The sequence below is a fragment of the Tursiops truncatus genome, chromosome 10, assembly GCF_011762595.2.
Source record: "Tursiops truncatus isolate mTurTru1 chromosome 10, mTurTru1.mat.Y, whole genome shotgun sequence".
NCBI lineage: Eukaryota > Metazoa > Chordata > Mammalia > Artiodactyla > Delphinidae > Tursiops > Tursiops truncatus.
Window position 1 is genome coordinate 22,080,216 of NC_047043.1, and position 25,633 is coordinate 22,105,848.

General features: G+C 40.3%; 8 non-coding genes across 8 annotated transcripts; all 8 read right to left on the minus strand.

Moving 5' to 3' along the window:
* Positions 1-2,617: 2,617 nt before the first annotated feature.
* TRNAA-AGC (transfer RNA alanine (anticodon AGC)) lies at positions 2,618-2,689 on the minus strand. Its single transcript has one exon. It is a non-coding gene; the product is annotated as a tRNA-Ala (tRNA).
* A 5,357-nt stretch (positions 2,690-8,046) lies between these two features.
* Positions 8,047-8,118, minus strand: TRNAA-CGC (transfer RNA alanine (anticodon CGC)). Its single transcript has one exon. It is a non-coding gene; the product is annotated as a tRNA-Ala (tRNA).
* A 5,214-nt stretch (positions 8,119-13,332) lies between these two features.
* Positions 13,333-13,405, minus strand: TRNAK-UUU (transfer RNA lysine (anticodon UUU)). Its single transcript has one exon. It is a non-coding gene; the product is annotated as a tRNA-Lys (tRNA).
* Positions 13,406-17,390: 3,985 nt separating this feature from the next.
* TRNAA-UGC (transfer RNA alanine (anticodon UGC)) lies at positions 17,391-17,462 on the minus strand. The gene has a single exon. It is a non-coding gene; the product is annotated as a tRNA-Ala (tRNA).
* Positions 17,463-21,765: 4,303 nt separating this feature from the next.
* Positions 21,766-21,872, minus strand: LOC117313998 (U6 spliceosomal RNA). The gene has a single exon (XR_004528689.1). It is a non-coding gene; the product is annotated as a U6 spliceosomal RNA (small nuclear RNA).
* A 730-nt stretch (positions 21,873-22,602) lies between these two features.
* On the minus strand, positions 22,603-22,675 carry TRNAF-GAA (transfer RNA phenylalanine (anticodon GAA)). The gene has a single exon. It is a non-coding gene; the product is annotated as a tRNA-Phe (tRNA).
* A 1,008-nt stretch (positions 22,676-23,683) lies between these two features.
* TRNAA-AGC (transfer RNA alanine (anticodon AGC)) lies at positions 23,684-23,755 on the minus strand. The gene has a single exon. It is a non-coding gene; the product is annotated as a tRNA-Ala (tRNA).
* A 1,744-nt stretch (positions 23,756-25,499) lies between these two features.
* TRNAA-AGC (transfer RNA alanine (anticodon AGC)) lies at positions 25,500-25,571 on the minus strand. The gene has a single exon. It is a non-coding gene; the product is annotated as a tRNA-Ala (tRNA).
* Between the last annotated feature and the right edge of the window lie 62 nt (positions 25,572-25,633).

The following is a 25,633-nucleotide window of genomic DNA, read 5'->3' on the forward strand; positions in this document are numbered from 1 at the left end:
GGATGGTGAGAGGGAAGGGATATGGGGATATATGTATACGTATAGCTGATTCACTTTGTTATACAGCAGAAACTAACACAACAATGTAATGCAATTATACTCCAATAAAGATGTTAAAAAAAAAAACAAGCCTTCCATTATAAAGTCTTAGCCCCAAGTTATCAGTATCAACTCCCCTTTTTCATGAGGAAATTTTATTTTAGAAAATGTAGTGTCTTTCCTGCTTCAAGTCTAGGTCAGAGCCATCTCAAACTACTAATAGATATCCCCGAATTTAAACTTTGGGGTTGGGGGAAGATTAGAGTATATTTGTTCTGTCCTGGAAGGCACTGAATTATTAAGTGATCTACTTTCTTCCCAGTGACCAGCTTTGCAAACACAGGGATCTCAGGAAGTAACAGTTTTCATTTCACAGTCCTTGAACAACTGTGGTAAGATAAAGAGAGAGAGAGGTGTTTCTCTTTACTTAGCAGAATGGTATGTGAAATTAAGTTATATCCCATGGATCACCCCTGTCTGCCCTTGACTTGGCCAGTCTGGGGGCTGCTCCTGTATCTGTGACTACCTCAGTCACCAGTGGTGTTTCTAGATAAGCTTAGACTAACTGAGAAAGGGATAAGCCTGTAGGTATACCTCTCTTATGCCTCTTCCTACCTTTGTGGATATTTTGAGATAATTTAAATAGAGAATTTCTAGACCAGTGGTTCTCAACCTTAGCTGCATATTCAAATCACCTAGGGGGATTTTTAAAACGCTAGTGTCCATTCCACACTCCAGACAAATTAAACTAGAATCTCTCAGAGTGGGATCCAGGCATCAGAAAATTTTAGAGCTCTCCAGGTGACTCCAATGTGCAGCCAAGTTGTAGAACCACCGCTTCACTTTTAAAGAAATTTGTGGGCTCAGGGAAACCGTATTGATTTCATCTTTCCCTCCCATCACCCAGTACACACTTTACCTACCAGATAAAATAATTTAGTTAGGACACTGTTCTTGGATTGCACCTAAAACTTTTTTATTGGTTAAATTAAGGTGAGTCTTTTCATGTGGTTTGGAATAGAGAAATCTTAAAAACAATCTTTGATGAAGTTGATCATAGTCTGGTGACATGAAGTGACAAAAAAATCAGGTGGTAAGTCATAATTACAACTCGAAACTGGTTCCTAGGTAGAACTGTTGGTATCTCACCACTACTAGACTTGAGTGTGGGTAATATGGCATATTGAAAATGGGAGGAACAAGAAAGGATAAAGTCTGTGAACTATTTCCTTATTAACCGCTCAGCTGGTAGATGCTATGGCTACTATTTTAAGTTTGTTCAAAGTGTTCTAATATCTTTAGAGCTATACCAGAGTTAAACTATTGTAGATCTGTAATAAATATTGGCAAGACCAATTGTTCAATACATGACAGCACAGGATGATTTAGCTAATAGAATGCAAGCTTCAGCGCACCACACTTTCAAAGGCCCATTTTAAGACCCATACTTTAATTTTGTGGTTTTTCTTAAATAGTCAAGAGGCACAAGCACTAGATCCACCCATGAATGACAGACCAAATCATTAAAGAGTCCAACATAAAGGATCGCAGCCATTATTATTTTTTAACACTGGGCTCTTGTACCTCTAAGAATTTGGTACGTTCCATCCCCTAAGGTTCAGGAGCCCTTAACTACAGCCAGGCAAGGGACGCCTGGAGCTGCTGGAGGCCTTGCTGAGAAATAAACGAAACAACAAAAAACTGTTTTCTAAATTTCCTTCCCTTGCTAATGTGACAAGGTGTCACAAATTGGAAGTTGAGACAAAAGCACCAAGATACAGGAGATGCTGCATTCCAAAGGGGAATAGCACTTCAACAAAACACACAAAGGAGCTAGCCAAAGAAAGTCCTTACCCACATGAATGGTGTAAAAGGGCTAGGTTTAGAAAGAGAAGTGGATTTTTGGAGAGAATTAAAGTCAGTAACTTTAGAATCAGTGAGGCAAATTCAGAGATTACAAAAGAGATCAGTATAGAAGGAATGAAATCCACAGCGATGTGAACGCTGCGAGCTCTGGCAAAACGCACTGAGGGGGAAACATGTCTGCGTCGAAATGTTTCTACTTCACTCCTTTGTGTTCGATTTCTGAGAGAACTGTCACGTTTTAAGAAGCGAAATTTACCCAATACTTTCACAGCCTCTGGCCTGGGAAAAGCGTATTTTCTTTCTAGGGGAGCTTCCCGTGAAATCCATCTTTCTTATTGAGCCTCAGAGTATGAAACCAGAGACAGAAGCTCAGCCTACCGTCCCATCTCCCGTTCGAAACCCCGCAGCAAAATTAAGTGAAAATACTAATCCGTTCGCAAATCTTCCATTTAGAGTTTACATGAATAACTGTCATTTTGTTTTTTCATGGAACAGGGACTAAAGTCACTCTTGATTTCACTTTGTGGAAGACCATCTCTAATCCCTGCTGAGGATGGAAAGGAATAAAATTTTTAAACGGAAAGGTTACTAGCATAACCCAAGCAAACTGTTAAGTACCTGGAGGCAAGATGGTTAATCTTCAGATTCTACAGGAATGGGCTGTGATCGTAAGGCAGAAGAGAATTGTTTCCGGAGCTAGGAAACAAAAGGTTGGAGATGCTGGGGATCGAACCCGGGACCTCATGCATGCTAAGCATGCGCTCTACCACTGAGCTACATCCCCATCGCGTTTGAAAGCTGTTTTCTAAACTACCTTCATGAAATAAAACAAATTTACATTTTTAAAACAAAATTATTTTGTTCTTTTCTAAACGATACAATTCTCACCCGCTATTTTATAGAACTCTGTTACCAAGGAATTCCTATTAACCTGTATCTTGCAGACATTCAGTGACTGATGAGAATACACTGATCTCGGAAATCTGAGTAGGAAACAGTCTCACAGACCCTCCTTTTCTGAGTGCTTGTCTCGTTTGCCAAAAGATATGTGGAACAAAGGAAAATTCCTTACAGGAAGGATAAGAAAAATACTTTGCCAATGACTGTCTTTAATTATGAAACCTACCAATCTATCCCCAATTCCCCTCCCCAATTCTGCACCCTAGTCCCGGACTCCAGAAACCACTATGTAACTATTAGAAAACAAGGAGCCAATGAAGGTATTTCTGATACAAAAATAAATTCCTTCCACTCTTAGGAACTGGGAGGGCTAAAGGGTAAAGATGTTGGATTGCTTCCTAAGGCCTCTGATCCTCATTTTATCCAAAGAATACAAATCAAATCCAAGGAATACGAATCCTCGGATCTTGTTCTGATTCTTTGCAAAGAAAAGCCAGGAAGTAAGAAACGTGTTACTTTTAAGATTGAGGCAAAACCTCTGCTTCCGGGTTGCTTTATTTTTTCTGGAGAGGGAGTGATCCTTTGGAATTCAGATCACTCTCAACAAGGGTCTCAACAAATCAAGAAGGTTTTATCCCTGCCTAGTTCTGGGAAGTCCCCAGATATAGTAACCTGTGAGCAAACCTGGAAGAATGAATAAGAATGTCAAATAGAAAGGAAACGAAAACTGAGGATACAACAGGCATGCAGGAGTGGAACTGTATGTAGTTCAGAACGGTTTGAGTTGGGAGGTGCAAGGTGGAGATGAAGGCAGAGAAATCAGCTTGTCCAAGATGACACCTGCATTTCTCATCTTTTCACCTTGCTAAGAGAACCTAAATTTTATTCATGTAGTAGAGATGGTGGTCCCAGACAGTTTACATAAAACATGAGTCATCTAAAATAATTATGGTTTTTCCATTTCTTTTTGCCAGGGATTGTTTTAATGGTAGATTCATGACCCTCTGATGGATAAGTTACACTAGGCAATCAGCCTAAAATCTTCGGATTTTTTTCAGGATAAAAAGAGAAACATGTGAGGAGAGCCACACATCTTAATTTAGCATTGCTATTTGATTTTCAAATAGTAGTCTGCAAGCTTGAGAGAAACATAAAAATTGTATATTTTTTGTAAATAATGATTATTCCTTTAAGAGAAATGTTAAAAAGGCTTGCTGTGAATATTAGTTATCTATTGGTGAATAATACTCCAAAATGTACAGGGTTAAAAAAAATAATATTTATTATCTCAGATTCTGTGGGTCAGGAACTCCAGTGTGGCTTGGCTGGGTAATTCTGGCACCAGGTGTCTCTTGAAGTTGAACTCAGGGTGTCTACTGTGCATGCAGTGCTCTGAAGGTTGGACTGCGTCTGGAGGATCTGCTTCCAAGATGGCTCATTCACATGTGGGTAGGAAGCCTCAGTTCCCCCTCATGTCTTGGTGACTGACTCAAGTGGGAGAAGACTGCACAAGGGTGTGATTACCAGGAGGTAAGGATCATAGGGGGTCTTCTTGAAGGTTAGCTAAGACACTGTGTTATCCTTAATTGTATATCAGTACTTATTACAATACCCAGTGTAAGTAAATATTTGAATCATTTTTAAAATGTAAATGAATGGATGGATAGAGAGATGGATGTTTGCATAAATGAATAAACAGGAGAATATTTTCAGTGGCTACTTAGGAAATTTTAAAAGTGAGAAATCATGAAATTTGGCTTCAATCCTCTCAATTCCATTCAAAGAAATGGAAAATGTATAAAAATGTATAACTTATCAAAGCTAACATAAAAAGTTATAGAAAATCTGATTTAATATATTGCCATTTAAAAAACTGAATCGGGAATTGAAGCAAAATTTCCATAAAATTTGATTTCCAGTCTGAGATCAATTTACTGGCATGTTCTATGAAATCGTAAAGGAAGCATTAACCTCTGTGTTGTACAAAATATTCTGAAAAACTATAAATTATTTTAGGAGATTAGTATAATACTGATACCAAAACCCAGTGGAGAAAATACAAGAAGGAAAAATTATAGGACCATTTCACTATAAGTACAGAGACAAAAACGTATAAAAAACTAGCAAACAGACTTCCAGTTTCTGGTTCCATATATAAGAGGCTGGGAAGTCACCACTCCATTCTATCAAGAAGGAAAAAGCTGAGCAGACTGAAAAATCAACACCTTTTCTTGAATCTATAAGAGAGGTGTGGACACAGGGCAAACGGCTGCCCCCAAGAATGGAGAGATAGACAGGTGAATAAAGGGAGTGATGACTTACCTGAGCAGTGACTCACAAGTGGAAACCACAGGAAGAACAAAAACCTGAACTGTAATGATAAATTGCTTAAGGATCCATGTAAGCAAGTCTGAGAGTTAAAAACTCCAGGGACCCTGAATCATGGCCAGGGCAGGGTGGAGGTGGCATCCCCACAGTTCTGTGAGTTTTACCCCTAGGAGTTTGACCAGATTCTCACATTAAATATGCAAATATTGGGGGGAAATTCCTTCATGCTTCCAGCAGAGTGGGGAGAAGAGGAACCCTGTTGAAATATGCCAGAGCACTCTGTTGTTCTTAACAAGGCCTGCCTACTAAAGAATCTATTTAACCAGACCCTAACTTGCTGGGGTTTTGTCAGAGCCTAATTGTCCTGAAGGAAGGGAAATACTCAGTTCCAGCTGGCTCTAGACTTTCACATGAGAGAGGGAAAAACCTAACTCCAGCATACTCTAGCTATGTTGTCCCACCTAAGTCGGGGCATTTGCGGGGGCGGGGGGTACGACTGAGAAACAGTTGTGAAGTTCACGACCCAGAGGTAAAAGATCATTAAAAGACTGAGACTTAATCATTGGACTAGAGAAAGCTTCTCCTTCCCCAACATCTCACCACTACATTACTAAAGTTCTATATATCCTTTTATCAAGTAAACCAGGTCAGGCTATACAGAAAAAATTACACAACATATCAAAAGGCAAAAAACAATTTGAAAAGGCAGAACCAGAAGAGAACCAGACATTGCAGGGATGTTGGAATTATTAGACCAGAAATTTAAAACAACTATGACTAATATGCTAAAGGATCTAATGAATAAAGTAGATAGTATGCAAGAACAGATAGGCAATGTAAGGAGAAAGATGAAAATCCTAAAATAAACAATGGAAAAAGAAATGCGAAAGATTAAAAACACAGTAATAGAAGGAAGAATGCCTTTGTTAGGTTTATTAGTAGAGTGGACATAAGTAAGGAAAGACTCTGAACTTGAGGCTATATCAATAGAAACCTCCAAAACTGAAAAACAAAGAAAACAAAGGCTAGGGAAAAAAAAAAAGAACAGAATACCCAAGGACTCTAGGACAAGCACAAAAAATATAACATATGTGTAATGGGAATACCAGAAGGAAAAGAAAGAGGGAAAGGAGCAGAATATTTGAAACAATAATGACTGAGAATTTCCCCAAACTAATGTCAGACAGCAAACCACAGATCTAGGAAGTTCAGAGAGTGCCAAGAAGGATAAATGAAAAAAGAAACAAACAGAAAACTATATATAAGCATATCATTTTCAAACTACAGAAGATCAAATAGAAAGAAATTACTCCTGAAAGAAGTCAGAGGAAAAACAAAACAAAACATCTAGCCTATAGAGGAACCAAGGTAAGAATTACATTTCACTTCTACTAAGAAACCATGAAAACAAGAATAGATTAGAGTGAAATATTTCAAGTGTTGAGAGAAAAAACCACAGCCTAGAATTCTGTACCCTGCAAAATTTCAAAAGTGAGGGAGAAATAAAAAATTTCTCAAACAAAAATGGAGGGAATGTGTTCCCTGTAGACCAGTCTTGCAAGACATGTTAAATGAAGTTTTTTAGAGACAAGGAAAATAATATAGGTCAGAAAGTCAAATCTTCATAAGGAAAGGAAGAATATCAAAGAAGGATATGGGAAGGTAAATAAAAACTTTTATTTTCCTTAGTTGATCTCACAGATAACGGTTTGTTCAAAATTATAATAGCAACAATGTATTTGGTTATATGGTTATACAAATATTGTATATATACTTATGTATGCTTATATATAACTGAAATAAATGATAGCAATGATACAATAGCTAGGAGGGAGGAAAAGTAGGATTTTTTTTATTACAAGGGTATTTACACTACCTGTGAAGAAGTATAGGGTTATTGGAAGGTGAACTTGGATTAATTGTAAATGTATACCACAAACTCTAGAGGGACCACTAAAAAAAGTTAAAGAATTATAACTGATAAGCTAAGAAAGGAGAAAAAAAGGTTTTTGTGGTTCCTCAAAAAATTAAAAATAGAACTACCATATGATGCAGCAATTTCACATCTGGGTATACATTATTAATATTGTGATTTATAATAAGAAATGTATATTTGGCCTTCAGCCCTGCTGCTGGCACAGAGCTCCTAAAATCCTTAGAATTTCCTAAATGAAGAGAGAGACAAAGGTGTTTTTGTTATGTTAATGAGGTGAGCTTTGGCCTGCTTCTAGAGTTAGGGGCTGGTTGCTAGGAGAACAGTCATGCTATTAAGGGTGCCTTCCATTTCCACAGGCTATTCCTAACCTTTACTATATTTCCAGACCTCCTGTACTGGACTGTGACCAGTTTTTCTGCACAGAAACGTTGAGTAATGCCAAAGATGCAGTGAGAAATAAAATGGTAACTAGGTTAGTAACTATGCATAAAGAAATTCCTCTATGGTCATAGGGTGTACCCTTGAATACTGATGTGCAACTACCACATCAATACTAAAAACATGCTACCTTCTCCTCCCCTTAAAAAAAAATTACTGAGATATTTTATTTTTACTGATTATTTTCCAGTGGATAGTGGGAATGGACAGGACCTCCTTTAATTGAGCTAAATAAATCTTTGATATGCAGCTGTATTCCCTTTTCCTGGGTGCATTCGTAGGATGAATTTACTTGTGAATTGTCCCTTTGGCTTTGTACTACTCACTGCGTAATAAGACACCCCAAGGAAGTTTCCAGGAAGCAGGGGAAATGGCGGTGGTTATTTAACAAAACGGAAGAGAAATAAGCACATAGATGGAAAATAGCTCGATTTAAAGGGAATGATAATGGGAGAAAAATGAGAAAGAGCTAGACTATTTTATTTAATAATGTAAGGCCAAAGGCTGAATTTGACAGCAACGAAAACGAGAGGACCTACTGGAGATGCCGGGGATCGAACCCGGGGCCTCATACATGCGAAGCATGCGCTCTACCACTGAGCTACATCCCCTCCTGGAGGTCAATCGCCGGGCAGCATTCCTGTCCCTTTAAAATCTCAAAGCGTTGTGCACAATTTTGGGTTTTTTTGTTTCCAACTAGAGAGTAGCCGTCATTGAAGACGAATTACATCTAAAGCCTCTTTCGGATTATATCCAAGTAGCCCCCTTCCGAGACCCGCCGACAACATCCAACTCGTATTGTTACTGAGAACAGAGCCCAATTTTAGCAGCTTCAGCACAATTATTCTTATTTTAGTAGTTTCAGCACAATTGTTTTTTCTCCCGTTAGTCAAATCGAACCCCCGGTGGAAAGAACTGAGGGATTTTTCAGGACCCTTTGAAAAATGGTCTACGAGCCAAAACAAAGGCTCATGGAAAATGAGACCCAATTTTTTTGCAGAGTAAGTTGAATGGTCAAATGAATCTTTGGAGCTGCGTCTTCCAACTTGATCCCGCTTGGAGGAAAAAAAAAAAAGAAAATTGTCCAGATAGATGAAATGTGAAAATCCTGCCCTCATATTTGTCCCCAGAGGCAACGGCTTGTCCCACAGAGACCTTCGAGTCCTCCTGACCACAGATAACCGGAGTGGTTATCTGTGAACTTTGGCTTCATAAAGAATCTTAGATTTAAAGAAGCCCGCATTCCTTTGTTTCCCCCTTTCCTTTATCCAGGGGCCAGCTTCTCGTTCCGCAGGCTACTTTACCCCGTGGAAGAATGAACGTGGACAAGACCTCCTAAACCAGCATCCGGGTCCGGAGCGCTTCTGCACCCGCAGCCCCGCTGCACTACTACAATCTACTGAAAAGGCTTTTCTGACCCCAGACCCAGATGCAGTGATTTTTGTCTCTCACTTCAGAAGTCATATAGCAGAGAACAGAAACTCTTCAAAAGTGAAAATGGCAACACCAAAGGCACGATTCATGATGATAAATTGGACTTCATTAAAATTAAAAATTACTGCTGCTCTGAGAAAGACACTGTTAAGCCATGGGCTGGGAGAAAATATTTGCAAAACACGAATCTGATAAAGGGATGGTATCTAAAATATACAAAGAACTCTTAAAACTCAACAAGAAAATGAAAAGCCGATTATAAATCAGGCAACGTATCGGAACAGATATCTCATCAAAGAAGAAACATAGATGACAGATAACCATATAAAATGATGCTCTACATCGTACATCATCAGGGAATTGTAAATTAAAGCAACAATGAGATACTACTACACACCTATTGGAATAGCCAAAATTCAGAACACTGACAATACCAAATGCTAGGGAGTTGTACGAACCCTACTCCATTAGTTTCCCTCAGATATCTACCTACCCACAGTTTTCTGCCCTCAAAAGCCTTTAAAACCCTTTTCCTTTATCTCATCACTTCTCTACAAATTTATTTTTCTTTCCTAAGACACTATATAAGCTCAGGGCTAACTACCCCTTTGAGTCATTTATCATTGAATCCTCCCATGTGTATGCATGATGCATGCATTAATAAACTTTTGTTTCTCTGTTGTTAATCTGTTTTTTGTCGCTTTAATTTGCACAGTTCCAATCAACGAAGTTAAGACGGGTAGAGGAAAAGATGTTTTTTCCCCTCTTCTACACTACTTTATCATCCTAAATCCCAGATTGAGAATATTGAAGAGCCAACAGCCAACCAATGAGGGAAAATATACAATGTGCCTTTATTGTTTAAGCCACTGAGATTTTGTGGATGTTTTCTTTTACATCATGATCAAGCCTATGCTGAGTGACACGGGGAAATTATGCCTTTTGTTATATGAATAGCAATTCTATTTTCCCAGTCTGAATTTTTCATTGACTTTGCTTGTGTATTTTTACTTTGTTTTACAGGAGGCTTTGTTTTGTTCTGTTTTACTCTATTATTATTCAAATAATACATATTTATTGCAGAAAATTTGGAAAGTAAGAAAAGGATAAAACTACTAAACAAACTCTACCTATACTCTTACTACTCTTTCAGAAGCTCTCTTGAAAAATCAAATTTGTTAAAATTTTCCTTTAAATAATTTTGGAATTTTTTTTTTTTTTTTAGCGGTACGCGGGCCTGTCACTGTTGTGGCCTCTCTCGTTGCGGAGCACATGCTCTGGACGCGCAGGCTCAGCGGCCATGGCTCACGGGCCCAGCCACTCCGCGGCATGTGGGATCTTCGCGGACCGGGGCACGAACCCGTGTGCCCTATATCGGCAGGCGGACTCTCAACCACTGCGCCACCAGGTAAGCCCTAATTTTGGAATTTTGAATCACAATTGATTCAATAGCCTTTCCCACTCCAAAGTTATTAAAAATTTCACATGTGTTTTTGAAGTACTAGTAAGTTTTGTTTTCATAAATCTCAAACACCATTTAGAATTCATCCTGCTGTGAGTTGTGGGATATGGAGTCAAAACTTTTTTTCCAGGTAACTACCCAGCTTTTGCCACACCAATTATTAAATAATCCATTTTTATCCATAATGGGGGATTATAACCCATTGTGCTCAGTAATTACCGTCAGAAATAAAGTATGGATACATAGTATTTGAATTGTGCAATTTATCTAACAGACACACATAGAACTCCTGATGAGAACAGAGTTCCCTCATAATGAAAATAGCATTATACCAATTAGAAGACTCTAAAGCCCAACTAATATCCTTTGTTTTACTCTCCTCCCTTCTTTTTTTCCCTGAAAGATATTGTAACTCTCTTTCTTTTCAAATGTGTATCTGAATTTCCTTTCAGATGAAAATTTTACCTTGTTTATGATAAAGTCCTTTGTTGAAAATATGTATATCTGAATCTCTTTTCAAATATATATTTTATCTTTTTACTGTGACACACTGTTTTCAAAGCATATACGTACTTGAATAGCTTTTTAAAAATATATATCAACATTTTGAAGTTGACTTTCTTGTGAACAGAAGGATCTCTCTCCCCAGTGGCTCCCAAAGTAATTTCTTGAAAACTGAGGGATTCAGAGTCTTGTGGAAATGTGACCACTGACTTAGAAATTTTAAATATGGCTTTCTGTATACAGGAAGTAATGGGGGGAATATCCACTGGCAGAAATATCCAATGGCATGTTTCCTCTCAAGTCTTAACACATGCATTTTTATGAGCGAATGATTTGGGTAGAAGACAATCTCTGTCACTCACAGGAAAACATATATTAGTCTTTAGGTATAGGAAAGATAAAGGATGGTAAAAGGATATTAAATATTAGCACTTTATCAGAAAGAATTCAGGTAACCTTACATAGTGGCAACTTACCAGTATTTGCACATAGCCGCTCCTGGACTGTAGTTCTCAATAAGTTCCCAAATAAAACTGAAACTCATAGCTCCCGCATTGTGCATTTTTATTTCAGTTGAACCATGTTGACTGGAAAAAAAAAAAACACAATGTGAGAGTTGTGAATTAAGTTTTATTTGGGGCAAAGTGAGGACTATAGCCCAGGAGACAGTGTCTCAGATAGCTCTGAGGAACGGCTCCGAAGACGTAGGGGGGAAGGTCAGTATTATATAAGATTCTGGTGCAGGGGGTACGTGCAGTTAAGCACACATTTTGGCAGAGGCTTGCTGATGTCACCGTTAATGATTTTAGTGCTTTTCTAGATATGACAAGATGTAAGAATTTGGGCTCATAAAATCTCCTGAAAATATCTAACTATTTGAAGGCCTGTTGTGCCAGTTTTTCCCAGAGCACAGAGTGCCTCATTTCTGATCTCCACTGCAAACTCCTTTCAGGGTGTGTTGAAGGTCAGCGGCTGCAGTGGCTAGTGATTTAGTCCTTGTAGAGACAGATGGCAAGTGCCAATTTTTAGTTGGCACGCCTCACAAATATGAGTGAAATTTTGCATATAGATTTTGAGTTGAATTACAAAACTGCTCTAATTTGCACATCTATATATTTTCTTCTGTTTATTCAAATGCATTAATCCTTAGAACTCTGCTGTCCAATATGGTAGCCACTAGTACATGTGATTCTTGAAATATGACCAGTCCAACTTGAGATGTACTGTAACTGTAAAGTACACAGCAGATTTCAAAGACTTAGTAAGAAAAAAAAAAGAATGTAAATGATCTAGGTAATATGCCTTTATATGGATTATTTATTGAGATGATAATATTTTAGATATACTGAATTAAATAAAATGTTATTAACTTCACTTGTTTCTTTTTACTTTTTTCAATGTGACTACTAGAAAATTTAAAATTATATATGTGGTTGGCATTTGTGCCTCATATTATATTGGGCAGTGCTTCCCAATTTACCGTGCTTTTGCTTATATCAGGAATGTACAAGACCCCACTTGGAATCCAGTTTGCTTCCGTCACAATGTAATGATTTACCAGGGACAATGGACATGATCCTAGTTATGCTTTACACCAAGACGCAGAGGCAAATTAAAGTCAGCCCAATTTCCCCACCCCACACATTTCTCTCCCTCATTGAGGCTGTCACTTTTCTGTTTCCTATTCCTTATTCTGGCAGTCAGATGAATCTATTGGACAAACTGAAAGACAAGTTCTTCCCGACAAATGGGGTCCTTCCAAGTTCAAAATCTACTTCATGGGATTTCTGTGAACATGAACAAAACTCTCCTATGGTCAGAAGCGGGCAAAAAGGAGATGAGATACCAATCACCTCACCTAGATTTCTAAGCATTTCCCGGGATTTCTAAGGAAGTTCAAGGAACATTATACTAGAGTCCAAGATTAGTCTAGCTTAATACACCTTTTTTTCTGGGAATACCGTTAATGAGTTCCCAATCTTCAAATCACAATAAGCCCTTTTACATTCTCACTCTACATACTGTCTCTCTTTTCCATAATAATAAAACCCCTCCCAATCACAGATTGCTGCAGAGTTGCCATCTTAGGGATCACTGTGGTTGCCAAATATCTCCACAAGACTCCAGCTTAAATTTTCTTAAACAGGCATCTTAATCATGTTCAAACCCAAGCTACTACTCGTTCCAAGCTCGATCTAACGCCCACAAAGCAAAAACACAACAGACTGCCAAGAGGTATAAGGGGATTCATTCTTCTCCGCACACATTCCACAATCGAAAGCCCCACCCCAACCCCCTTCTCCTGTCTACTTGGGCGAAGGTATGAAACATTTAGGATTAATCTGCTTGCCTCTGGCAGTTCATAGCCCAGAACAGGGACTTTTTTTTTTTTTTTTTAATGTTAGGAAAGAAAAAGCTCATTTTCCGCCCGAACAGGGACTTGAACCCTGGACCCTCAGATTAAAAGTCTGATGCTCTACCGACTGAGCTACCCGGGCCCACGGACAGCCGCTTCTCTTACAGCCTAGAAAAGGTAAGTTCGTTAGGTTGGTTTCAATTTTGAGTTCTCAAAGCGTTAAAAAATAAGTCGCCGGCACAAGTTCCTCACATACTCAAGACAAAAGCAGCCGGCGGATCTCACTTCTACACTAACTAGCTGCCACCACAACAGGCAACACGTTTGAAACAATTTGACTTCCCTCAAAAATCCAGCGCTCTGAGGAGCTACCTCAGCTATTGAAAGAGCCCCACGATGCTCTCAAAAGCCAACAGTTTGGGTAAAAATGAGGAGGATCTTCTTGTGGGACAAAAGTTTGCTGCTCACTTCCCTAAAATCACGGAAAGCCAACATTTTCTTGTACCTATAGGATGCAAAGAAGAGAGGTGGAGCTTGGACACGTCCTTCCTACCCATCTACCCAAATCCTATTCATGTTTAGAGATTCATATTCAAGCCCTCTTCGCCCTACTTCGCTAACTCCAACCTCGCCTCCTCCCTCTTCCCATTCACGCACTGCTTCGCCTTTCCGCTCTGGTCCACTCTGCCAGCTCCTGCGTGAGATCTTCCCAATAACTCAGTCCACTCCATCCAGGTTCCGGGTTGTTGACACTACAGTCAGGGTTTCCCAAACCTGCCAGATTTTGAGTCTGCGGAGCTTTCTAATAGTATAAATTACTGTCCGGCCTCTTCTAAATATGCTTTCGGACTTCATCCAAAATTCATATCTGGATTACCTGTCGGACAAAATAGGCGGAAAGTGGTTTTGCGCCTGACTGCCTGAGGTGTGAGATGCTCTCTAGGCATACAAGGTGCTAGTTCCTTTCCCAGCCCACACGTTTCCCCGCTCTCTCACATTCCGGAGAGAATTCCGTCCGAAAGAGGTTGTGTATTGATTCCTCCTCCCTCTTCCCTCCTTCTGTCTTTCAAAACAGAACCTCAGTAAGGAAAGCAGTTGCCGGGTCCCGACCGAGTTGCTGCCCTAGTTTTGCTAGACACTCTCTGTCGCTCTGCATTTCTTGGTAGGTTTTGTAAATTCTTTCCGCTCTGTCATCTCTTTCCTTCCGGAAGGACCTAAATCCCCCTCTATCCGCCCCGTCCCTACCACCCTTATGCAATACTTAACGCTGAGGATTTCCCTGGTGGCGCAGTGGTTAAGAATTCACCTACCTAAAGCTAGTGACTAAGGGTTTGAGCCCTGGCCCAGGAACATCCCCGATGCCGCGGAACAACTAAACTCGAGTGCCACAATTAGCCTGTGCTCTAAAGCCCGCGAGCCACAACTATGGAGCCCACGTGCTACAAATACTGGAGCCAGAAATACTTGACTTTTCTATAAAATACTTAACTTTTCTTCTTTGTATTCTTCTGCATTACCTCTGTGGTCTTTTAGGCAGCTTTGGAGGCAGAGGAGGATGAAGTTGGGGGAAAGGAAGAATTTGAAGACAAGAAAAATGCCCCATTCCTGGGACTTTCCTTGGTGATGGAATGGAAATGCCTTCCTGAGAGCTAGCTGTGGGGCAGACTTTGAAGCAAGCTGAGAGAAGTAGGGAAGATACCCGAAGCAGAAACAAAGAGCCGCAAGGTCCGAAATCAATCTAAAGCCAGGCATTCTTTTGTTTTCCTGCAATGCATACCAATGACTCCTAATTCTCCAATTCCAATGGGTCTTTTTCAGTCCGTGTGCTACTCTCATCTCAGGCGCCTTCTCTTCCATAGCCATGTGAAAATCCAGGTCTCTAGATGCAAGCTATCTGCTGAATTATAGACTCAGGTATGACCTTGCTTACCAGACATCTTCATCATCATGAAGTTGCTTCCTACACATTTCAAATTCATCTCATGTTCAAACAGTGCCAGAACCAGTGATTGTCTGTGGCAGACACTTACCCCTTTTCCTTTAGTAGCTGAAGGTTTTCTGTCTTCTCTTTCCATCTGGACCTAAATTTCCAGAGGTAACTTTCTGAGTTCCCTTCTTTGTACTCACTCCCCTGAATTTTTTGCTGGGTCTCTGGCAGTCAGGAGCAGCGGAGGTACAGTCCCCTGCTGTGATGATGTGGGAAACCGGTGGTACCATGGAGATGACCAGAGAAGGAGTGACAAATCCCAAGGTCCAAGCTGAAGCCACTTGAGGCACACTGACCATCAGGGAGCCAAAGGTGAACCTTAGAGGTCCTAGGTATTAGTTATTTTCTTTCCTTGGGAAAAGTGCCCAGAATATGGATTCCCTTGGGGGCTACAGTGTCTACAGTCCCAGTGCTCTTCAGAGACTTTCTGTCTTTCATGATTCTGCCCACTGCCTTCATTTATCTGAGACTGTATGGAGGCTCCATGTCTAATCCAGTGAGTATGAAGAGGAAGAGAGAGAAGATGCATCAGGGTTCCTGGCATGGAAAACACCAAGGGCAAGCTTTTGTTCTCTGCCAGGAGCTGCTAGGAGCCACTGGAAGGAAAATAAAGAGGACAACAGATAGCTCACTCAAAAAGGATTTAAAAGCAGTCTCTACTTGGCATCCGCCCTAAAATAGACACTGCCTTGTAAAAGCATTTCTCAACTGGGAGGGTCCAAAAACGATGCCCTTGGATGTCTGTGCTTTAGGGGTTTACAGCAGCTGCTGGGTAAACTGGGCATCCTAAGGTCCAGTGTCTGTGGAGTCCTGTCTTCTCATCTTCCACTGTGAGTTGCTAATCCTACCCTCTCAGCCCTCCTAGCCTTTGAGAGGCTAAATGGAAATCTTTTTTGTTTGTACACATGAACCAGCTTCCCTCCCTCTGCAAAATTCAGCTTTTGCATTATTCTACTCTTTTGATATACAAACTAGCAACCAAAAAAAAAAAACTGAAAATGGAACTGATTTTGATATATTCACCTAATGCACAATTATGTATAGCAACAAAGTTGTTGTATAATTTTAATTAGCTCTTTGTTTATACCAATAGTGTTTATTTTAGGAAACACAAGAAATTTATGCATCCGTCTGTTTTTATCCCTCCCTCTTCATCTCCCCAACCCTGCACACACTACCCCTTTGGTTGCATCTCAGAAATCTTTGGTGTGATGTTAAATCATGTATTCCACTTTATGACTTTATTTAAAATTCTAAAAACAAGAAACTGGAATTCCGTGGGCAAATGTAGGAAACGTAGAAGGGAAGACATTTTAATTCATTACTCGCCAATATCCTTGCAGCTTTATTTCAGCCAGGAGTGTGTGTATGGGGTTGGGTGTTTTCTACTACCTGGTCTGTGAAAATCTCCAATGAGACCCAATTTATCATCTGCCAAAATCCAGCTTCTAACAAAAATTTTTAATGCCTTAAGCCTAATTTCCACCCAAATCAAACTATTCCTGCCAGCTAATAGCTTCCAACCCTGAAACTTCCAATTATGTTCCCAATGTTCACGTTGACAGTCTCATCATTCCTTAGCACTGCCGTTTGGGTTGTTCAATGTTCTCTCAGTCACTCACTCAGAAAGATTTGGGACCCACTTCCCCCACCTCAACTGCTTGCATCCAGTAATGGATGGAGGGGTGGAGGGAAAGGAGGTGGGGATGAGAAGGGGGAGGCAGGTGAAAGCTTTTCTCCTGTCTGTTAGATGATGCAGATCTGACTGCTCATACAACGAAAAGAACTAAAAGAATAGGGCCGTTTCTCTTCCCCTTTATTCTGTCTTTTTTCTGTTCTGTCTTTATTTGCATATGCCAGTTGTGGTGGGAGGCTTCTTGCTTTGGAAGTGAAATGTCTGATGGGAATGTCTTTCTTTTCCTTTCTTCCCTTCTTCCCTCCTTCCCTCCCTCCCTTCCTTCCTTCCTTCCTTCCTTCCTCTCTTCCTCTCTTTCTCTCTCCTAATTCTTGTCTTTATTTTGCTGTTGCCCCGCCCTGGGAGGTGATAAGCCAGAGGCAGCAAAAATGGGAAAACTATAAAAGCAATCCACTGCCCTTCTTTTCGCAGAGGATATGAGAAAAGGGGTTGACAAAACTTAAGTGGAGGTGCCAGGGATTGAACCAGGGACCTCGTACATGCAAAGCACGCGCTCTACCACTGAGCTACACCCCCATACCTCTACCTTTTTCTAGCTATTTCATAAAATATTATTTCTCCGTCTTTTTTTTTTTTTTTTTTCTTGTAAGCTAAGAGTTCTCTGGAGAAAGTCTATCAGGTTAAATTACACTATTTCTGAAATTACTAAACTGGATACAGTCTAGTGGCTTCTCCCTGGCCTGCAGTTATTTAATTAACCCAGGAACAGTTGAAAGAATAATGCCTTCTAAGAGATAATTGACTGAGAATGTCTTACTTTTTTCTTTTTCTCTCTTTCTGTTCTTTTTCCTTCATGCTCCTCAATAATACTACCAATGGAATTGATTGCTCAAGATTGATGTTGGGAATCTGCCATGTTTGTCATTTTGGGTTCAGGGAATCCTGAATTAGCCAGATCTTTCTTTTTTGTTTCCTTCAATTAAATGTTCCTTGGGAAGACAGACATCACCAGTGATGATGAGGCCCTTAGAGTGGAAAGGGATCAGGAGCAAATGGGTATGAAGTTAACTGTGCTATGAGCAAGAAAAAGTGAGTTAGGGAATATAAAGAGGAAAGTGGGAAACGTTTGTGCCAACATGGTTTAAGAGAGTAAAAGAAAAGGGCAGGAACAAAGGTGCTAGAAACCAAACCCAGTACTTCCTTTTGTGCACTCTACTCTCACATAATCCGAGAAATTCGGAAAAATACCTGTCCCCACTGATTTCCATTATTTGCTACTGGTTCTCCAAGAATAAGTCTAGAAATGAAAAGCAAGGATTTAGAAATTTTAGAAGATCTTGTAAATTGCTTTCACTCCCAAGTTCATGATCAGAGGACTTGACTCATTTTAATAGTGTGTAGATCTAATGGGCTGCTGTCCAATTGCTTGGTGTATAGAATGTGGAGAGGGCAGCATACTAGAACGGGAGAGACAACACTTTATTCAACTTAGGCTTTCAGCTGGCACACTTACACATAAAGGTAGGTTAACAAGAGAAAAACAGAGCTTGTTAATGTGTGCAACAGGCATCACACAGAAGAAACCTAAACAAAAAGTAACTCAAAGTGGTGGCTTAGCACCGCGGCTAATGAAGTATATTCAACAAAGAACAGTAAATTTGTAGACAAATGACAGGATCGAGGAATGCAGTTTTCATCTTCCAAGGGCAGAAAACTGTGGGAAATTAAATATATGGGAAGAAACTAGTGGAGTAAGATTTGTTTGCAGATTCCTCTGGTGCATCTCTGGGCTGATAAGAGTTTGTCTCCAGTAAAAGGAGAATTTATATCCTGCCTTTGGGTGGATATGGGAGGGTAGAGAGAGCTTTCCTGTGTGTGTGTGGTTTTTTGTTTTGTTTTTTTTTTTTTGCATCTTAATTAACTTCAGCTCAAAATAATTTTCATGTCAAAGAGGCATATTTTGCGTGACATAATCTGGTTTCATATATAGTCATGTGCAGAGGGAGCATGTTACAGTGTGTGATATATTAGAGCTAATTTGTCACGTCAACTCAAAAGTGCATGAAGATCTGAGAAATTATGAGTATGTCTTTCTATATCTTATCATACTTAAATCCTTTTAAGTTGCTTTTTAAATTTACAGTTTGATGTCATTAGTTTAAAAAGCCATTTAAAATTACATTATTTCTACTTAAACTAATTTACTGAATGCTAAACAAGATGTATTTCACTTTATTTTATTTTATTTTTTGGCGGCGCCGCGCAGCTTGCAGGATCTTAATTCCCCAACCAGGGATTTAACCCACGCCCTCAGCAGTGAAAGCGCGGAGTCCTAACCACGGGACCGCCAGGGAATTCCCATATTTCACTTCCCGCCCCCCCCCCCCCCCCGCAAAATATGGAGGTAGCTCAATATGAAGAGGATAGAAGTGATTCCAAAAACCGAAGGCCAGTTTCAGGCAGAAATACGAACACTCACAAGGAGCTGGTCTCATCACACAGAATGAGAAACACTCGCCTGCGATTGGAGGTGCCGGGGATTGAACCCGGGGCCTCGAGCATGCTAAGCACGCGCTGAGCTACACCCCCTTACTCTTTTTGCTCGTGGAATAAAATTTAATAGCAATATCTAACTGCCTTGTGTTTCCAGAACCTGAAATTGTTAGTACAAAAATCCCTTATGTACGATTCCGTTATTTCTGAAATTCCTTTATTGCATTCTCTTTCCAGTCTACATGAAGAGAAAGGCATCTTCATGCTAGGCAGAAAGGTACATTCCTAGGATCTATTCACACTTGTCAACCTACAAAAGGTGAATAGAAGAAGGAAAAGAAGAGCCTAGAATCAGTGACACTCAAGGAACAACTGGGAGAACTAGCCCCACAACTTAATTTCTTCATACAGATCCCCATTGTAAGAATTTGCTGTCACCTAGAATATCATTCTGTGTCAGAATGTAAGAAAGTGCTTAAAGATGATAGTAAGCTCAACAGATTACAGTAGCTTCGAGACAATCTTGGAAACACTGAGCATTAAAATGAATAAGAAACAATAAAGGAATACAAAGTAATGGATGAAATAAGACTGCTAGACCAGAGAGTTGACTGAAATACTAGGTCTGAGTGAGGAGATAGCCAGCGTCAAAGGATCCTCAACTTTGCTCTGAGGATGGTAAGAATGACTCTGTTGTCTGTTACACAACATGGGGACTTCAAAAGTTCAGTCTGAATTGAGAGGCCAGTGGCTCAAACAGATTACTCAGACACTTGTTGAATTAAAGTTCTAAAATCACATGTACTTTGGCTAGAGTAAGGTTCCATAAGTTCATTGAGGGTTCATTCATAGAAAAATCTAGAGCCATTTTGTGACCTTCAGTGATGCCTAAAGGATTAGTGGGCTAGAAGACATAAGAAACCCCCAAACCCTTGAAATAAGGCAATTATAGCTTTCTCTCTAGATTTTTGTCGTGGCTCCATTACTTGAATAGGCAGGAAGCTCTGGGAGCAGCATTTTTTCCCCAGCACACACCAGGCACTTATCGCTAGCTTATCACCTTCTAGAATACGGTGGAGGAAAAGCTAAGGAAACAAAAATGTGACTCATGTTTTTAGTAGGATGATGTTTCCTTTAACTGAAATTATCTGTAAGTCCCATGTTCTTCACTATAGAAAATGTACATTGCTTCCCCGACCCTCACCAAACTTGAGGAATTGGGAATGGGTCTTTCCACTTTTTATTTTTCTTATTTATGCCCTTTAATTTATTGATTTCAAACTTTTCCCAAATCTAAGAGCCAGTGCACTTGAACTGAATGAAGAAGCCTCTTCCCAGTGAGTGATAGATGATGAGCATCACTTACTGCCAGGTGGTGGAGAGTTTGAGTTTTGAGGCATTGAAACTTGTTGGGTTTCCCAAGGGAAACTTGAAATCCTGCTCACAGAACTCTAGGTTGAGTTCTGACTGTGGTCAATGTGACACATTTATTTTTTCAAACTTTCAAAATAAAAAACAGTGCTTGTTTAATGTAGCTGGAGGTAACAAGTGGATAATAGTAATAACAATGGGTTACATTAAATGATTATATCACCTCCTTGATAAACAGACTCCCTAAGAGGTGAAGTAATTAGTTGGCCACTAGTTCACAGCCAACATGTAACAGGGCAAGTTTCAAAGCTAAGCAGATTTCCTAGAACACCTGCTCCAGATCCTTCTTTACAGTCAGGAATCCTGAAGTCAAAAGACAGATAGAATGACTTTTGGATTCATTTCCGTTTGAAAATGTCATTATCACTCACAGGGAAAGGGATGGCCCTACATAATTTCTTAATGTTGAGCAGCTCTCAATGCTGTGGGGAAATGAGAAAGAAGGGAATGAATTCATAAATATGTACCACGAAATAAAACACCTTAAATGCAGCAATATGGCCTGCAAACCCTACTATGACATTTTGTAGGGGACGCTACAGCTCTGGTTCTGGACGCCTCAAGGAACGGAGGACACAAAGACAGGAGAGAGGAAAACAAAGTATTTCTGAGAGTGAGGCATTATAGCATCTCTTTCAAATGGAATTTTCTCTGCAATAAAGAGAATGCCAAGGAGTTTGCGACTAGGACAATATCTACCAAATAAATCAGTTGAATACGTGTCCACTAGCTAGACCTGTAGATTCGGGTAGTTCACTAGGTAAATTTCAGAATTTTTAATCTGGGGAAACAAAGTTTGAATCCCTAGGGGTTCAGGTTCCGTGTGTTTACATTTATTCTCCAGTTATTTCTAATAGGCAAAAGGCTACTGAAGTCTTGCCTGCTTGATGTTCTGAATATTTACAATGGACTCTTCTACCCTAGTGGCTGGTAAACTATTGCGTTCGAGCTAAGAATGGTTTTGGAAAGTTTCATGGATGTGCATGTCATCCTTGCGCAGAGGTCATGGGAATTTTCTCTGTATCTTTCCAGTTTTAGTATAAGTGTTGCCGAAAGGAGTACCGTTTTTTACTTTTAAAGGTGAAAAATAAAACAAAAAATAGTATTGGGTGACATGTGAAGTTTATATGAAATTTAAATTTCGGTGTCCATATATAAAGTTTTATTCGAATACAGCCACTTCATTTACACGTCGTCTATGGCTACTTTAGGGCTATCACGGAGAGTAATTGCAACAGAGACAGCACGTGGCACCCCTTCCCCTTCCCACTGCTGCTGTGCGCACTACGCATTGCAGCGACTCAGTGATCTTTCCTCAAGTTTTTCAGTGTCCTGTGCATCTCTGAACCATAACATTTTATTGTTATTACTTTTATTAGTAGTGCTTGCACATCATGTGAAAACAAAACAAAAAGTGTGAACTGTGGCGCAACACTGTTTTTATTGTGCAATTAGGCTTTAGCATGCTAAAGGAACTCAACATTCGTGGGTATCATCCGAGTGAATAGGTACCGGTCCACGGCCTGTTAGGTACCAGGCCGCACAGCAGGAGGTGAGCGGCGGACGAGCGAGCGAAGCTTCATCTGCCGCTGCTCGTCGCTCCCCACCGCTCCCCACTGCTCTCTATCGCTCGCATTACCGCCTGAACCATCCACACCCCTGTCCGTGGAAAAATTGTCTTCCACGAAACCGGTCCCTGGTGTCAAAAATGTTGGGGGCTGCTGCATTACGACGTTCCTTATTAATGCGCAGAAAGGAAACTCACCCCTGGGATCAACTAAAACTCTTAGTGTGCCGAAACCCGGGATCGAACCAAGGACCTTTAGATCTTCAGTCTAACGCTCTCCCAACTGAGCTATTTCGGCTACCTGAAAACCCCCTATTCCTGACATTTCTTTTTTAATATTTAGATTGTTTTCAACTTCCGTTTTAGACGTTTTCAGATTCCTTAAGCGTGGCTGCCTAATTGTCCAATATACTTGCCTATCTGGAAAGACCTGGAATCTATACCTTCCACGTATGCCAGTTGCATCCAATTCCTGGCAGTATTGGATGAACACGTAAAGGTGGGAGAATTTGAAAAGAGGTAATAATGAGGGATTCAATAGAAAGCCTTTCCGCTCCTCTACATCCTGTCAGTTGACCCAGATACAGCTCAGAATCTAAAGGAAACTAAAGAAAATATTATTGGGGGGGGTCCCTTATTTTTCTCTTCTTTTCATTCTTTCATCTCTCACAATCTCCAAAAATGCTGAGAAATGGAGTCCAATGATGCTGTGAATTTGCTAAAAGAATACCGTATACATAAATATTACCAGACTAAACTCTTGAGACGATATTCCCAACTGACAGGGAAGCAACTTTCACAAAATTTAGAAAATTTGAAACGGCATATCTCATCATAACAGAATTTCTTCACAAAAATTCCTTCAAAAATGAAAATGAAACTACAACCAAATCAGATTTTGATTGGCTCCTTCGTTAGCCAGGCAAGGAAATCATTTAGCATTGTGATGTAATAAACAGTGCACAGCACCATTTCATATTCAAGTATAAATAGAATATATGAGCAGGGCCTACACACATGAGTAATTTGCATGAGAAAGTAGCTTATGTTCCCATGGCTCCTACACTTGATACAATCCTCCATTCGTCAATCTACCTCTATAGCTTCATAGGGAGTTCCTACAACTAAAGAAGAAGAAGAAAAAAGAACCAGACTTGGTTTATAGGTGGTTCTGCTCATATACTGGTGAGCAGAGGTGAGCAGCTCTGAGGAGGTGAGCACTTTTCTCAACTCTGGGAGCTGCTAAACCACTGTAAAGAATAATTAATGTTATTCTGTAGCAGTTCTCAGCAAAGAGACTCCTAAGTGGAGGTGCCGGGGATTGAACCCGGGGCCTCGTGCATGCTAAGCACGCGCTCTACCACTGAGCTACACCCCCGATGTTGGGGGCTTATTTCATTCATATTAGAAATCAGTGAGGATTTGGTGAGTCTCGCAAAACCACCAATTGTTCTGTGAATTAACTTAACGAGCTCTAGCGGGTGCACTCCACCCAAAGTGCACTCCACTCACAAAGGTGAGCAGCTTCCATAGTACCTGAATGTTGGTGGTGAAGGTAAACCCTCTCAGTGGGCGTTACTTCAAGCAGGGCACGTGACTGTTCATTTTGCTTGTAGAGTAGGGATCTACACTAATTTATGAGAGGTGGCTAATAGTTTGGCTGGTAATTAGGAGCTTGGAAGGAAAATTATTGAAAAAGTGGTGACAGAGAGGTCTGGGAAAGAGGCGGGTAGTTAGAATTGCCCAAATGTGCAGTCTAAGGATATTTGTTTCCATGTGAATGCCCTCCAGAGAACAACCTCCTCAGAGGCGATCTAATAGGCAGTTGGACACGATGACCCATTCTGTTGATGTCTGGAAGCTTCTCTTTAGCCACCATTCTACTTGCCCAGTGAGCTCATGGACAAACTGGCCATGATGACAGGAACAGAGGTCATACACAGGTTCAGCAACATGCACCTCTATGCACCGAAATGATGTAGTTCAAACCACTGCTAAGTGACTAAACTACCAATATCACAGACAAACTTTGAGCCCTCACAAGCTATCATTCCATGGGGGAAGCAGCTAAACCCCTGGTGTCAGGTTCATTATATTTGACCAATTCTGTATTAAGGGGACAGTGTATATCTCACTGGAATAAATACTTAACCTGGATGTGGATTTTCCTTCACCTCCCACAATGCTTCTGCCAAAACCACCAACCATGGATTTACTGAATGTCATATTCAACAGCATCCACAGCATTGTTTCTGAGACAAGAAGCCAGTTTATAGCAAATAAAATTTGGCAGTGGGCTAATGTTCTGGAATTCACTGGCCTCACCGTAAGCCCCTAACCCTGAAGCAGATGGCCTGATGGGATGGTGGAATGACCTTTTGAATACTTGGTTATTGTATGAGCTGAGAGACAATACTTTGGAGCGGGGAGGAGGGGCTGTGTAATGATATCCAGGATATGGTGAATATTCTTAATCAGTGACTAATAATGGGAATGTGTGTCTCTCTCATCAGGACTCATGGATGCACGAATCAGAGAGAGGAAGTGGTCTTTTCACTGTTATGGCTAACAGACACAGGGGCATTTTGCTTCCTCTCTAATCCACTGATAACTTTTATTTGGACTCCAAAGTCTTTAGGTGATTTTTCTGGTGTCTCTTTGTGATTGGAATTTATGAATAAAAGGCATTATTTTATTTAAAAAGATAAAAACAGTGTGGAAAGGGGGTTTATTGAGTGATGTCAAAGAAAGCTTGACAGCCTAAAATCCCTAATTTCACTAAATCAGTACTCTGATGAATTCACTTTAGGAACTGAAGGGAGGAATGTGTGGTCAGCTAATTTGTGTAAATTACTGAGAGGGGAATAATTCCTCACGACAAAAATCTGACCTCCTTTCATAATCCCAATAAGGATACGTAACTCCTCATGACAAAAATCTGACCTCTTTTCATAATCCCAATAAGGATGGGTGACACTATTTTGGCTAAATCAGAACACTTGTGGGATTCACTTAACCACCTGCAACCTTTCTGCACATTTCTCAACCCTGGGAGCTGCTGAACCACTGTAAAGAATAATCAATGTTATTCTCTAGCGGTTCCCAACAAAGAGACCCCAAAGTGGAAGTGCCGGGGATTGAACCCGGGGCCTCGTGCATGCTAAGCACGCGCTCTACCACTGAGCTACACCCCCGATGCTGGTGGCCTATTTCATTCATATTAGAAATTAGTGAGGATTTGGTGAGTCTCGCAAAA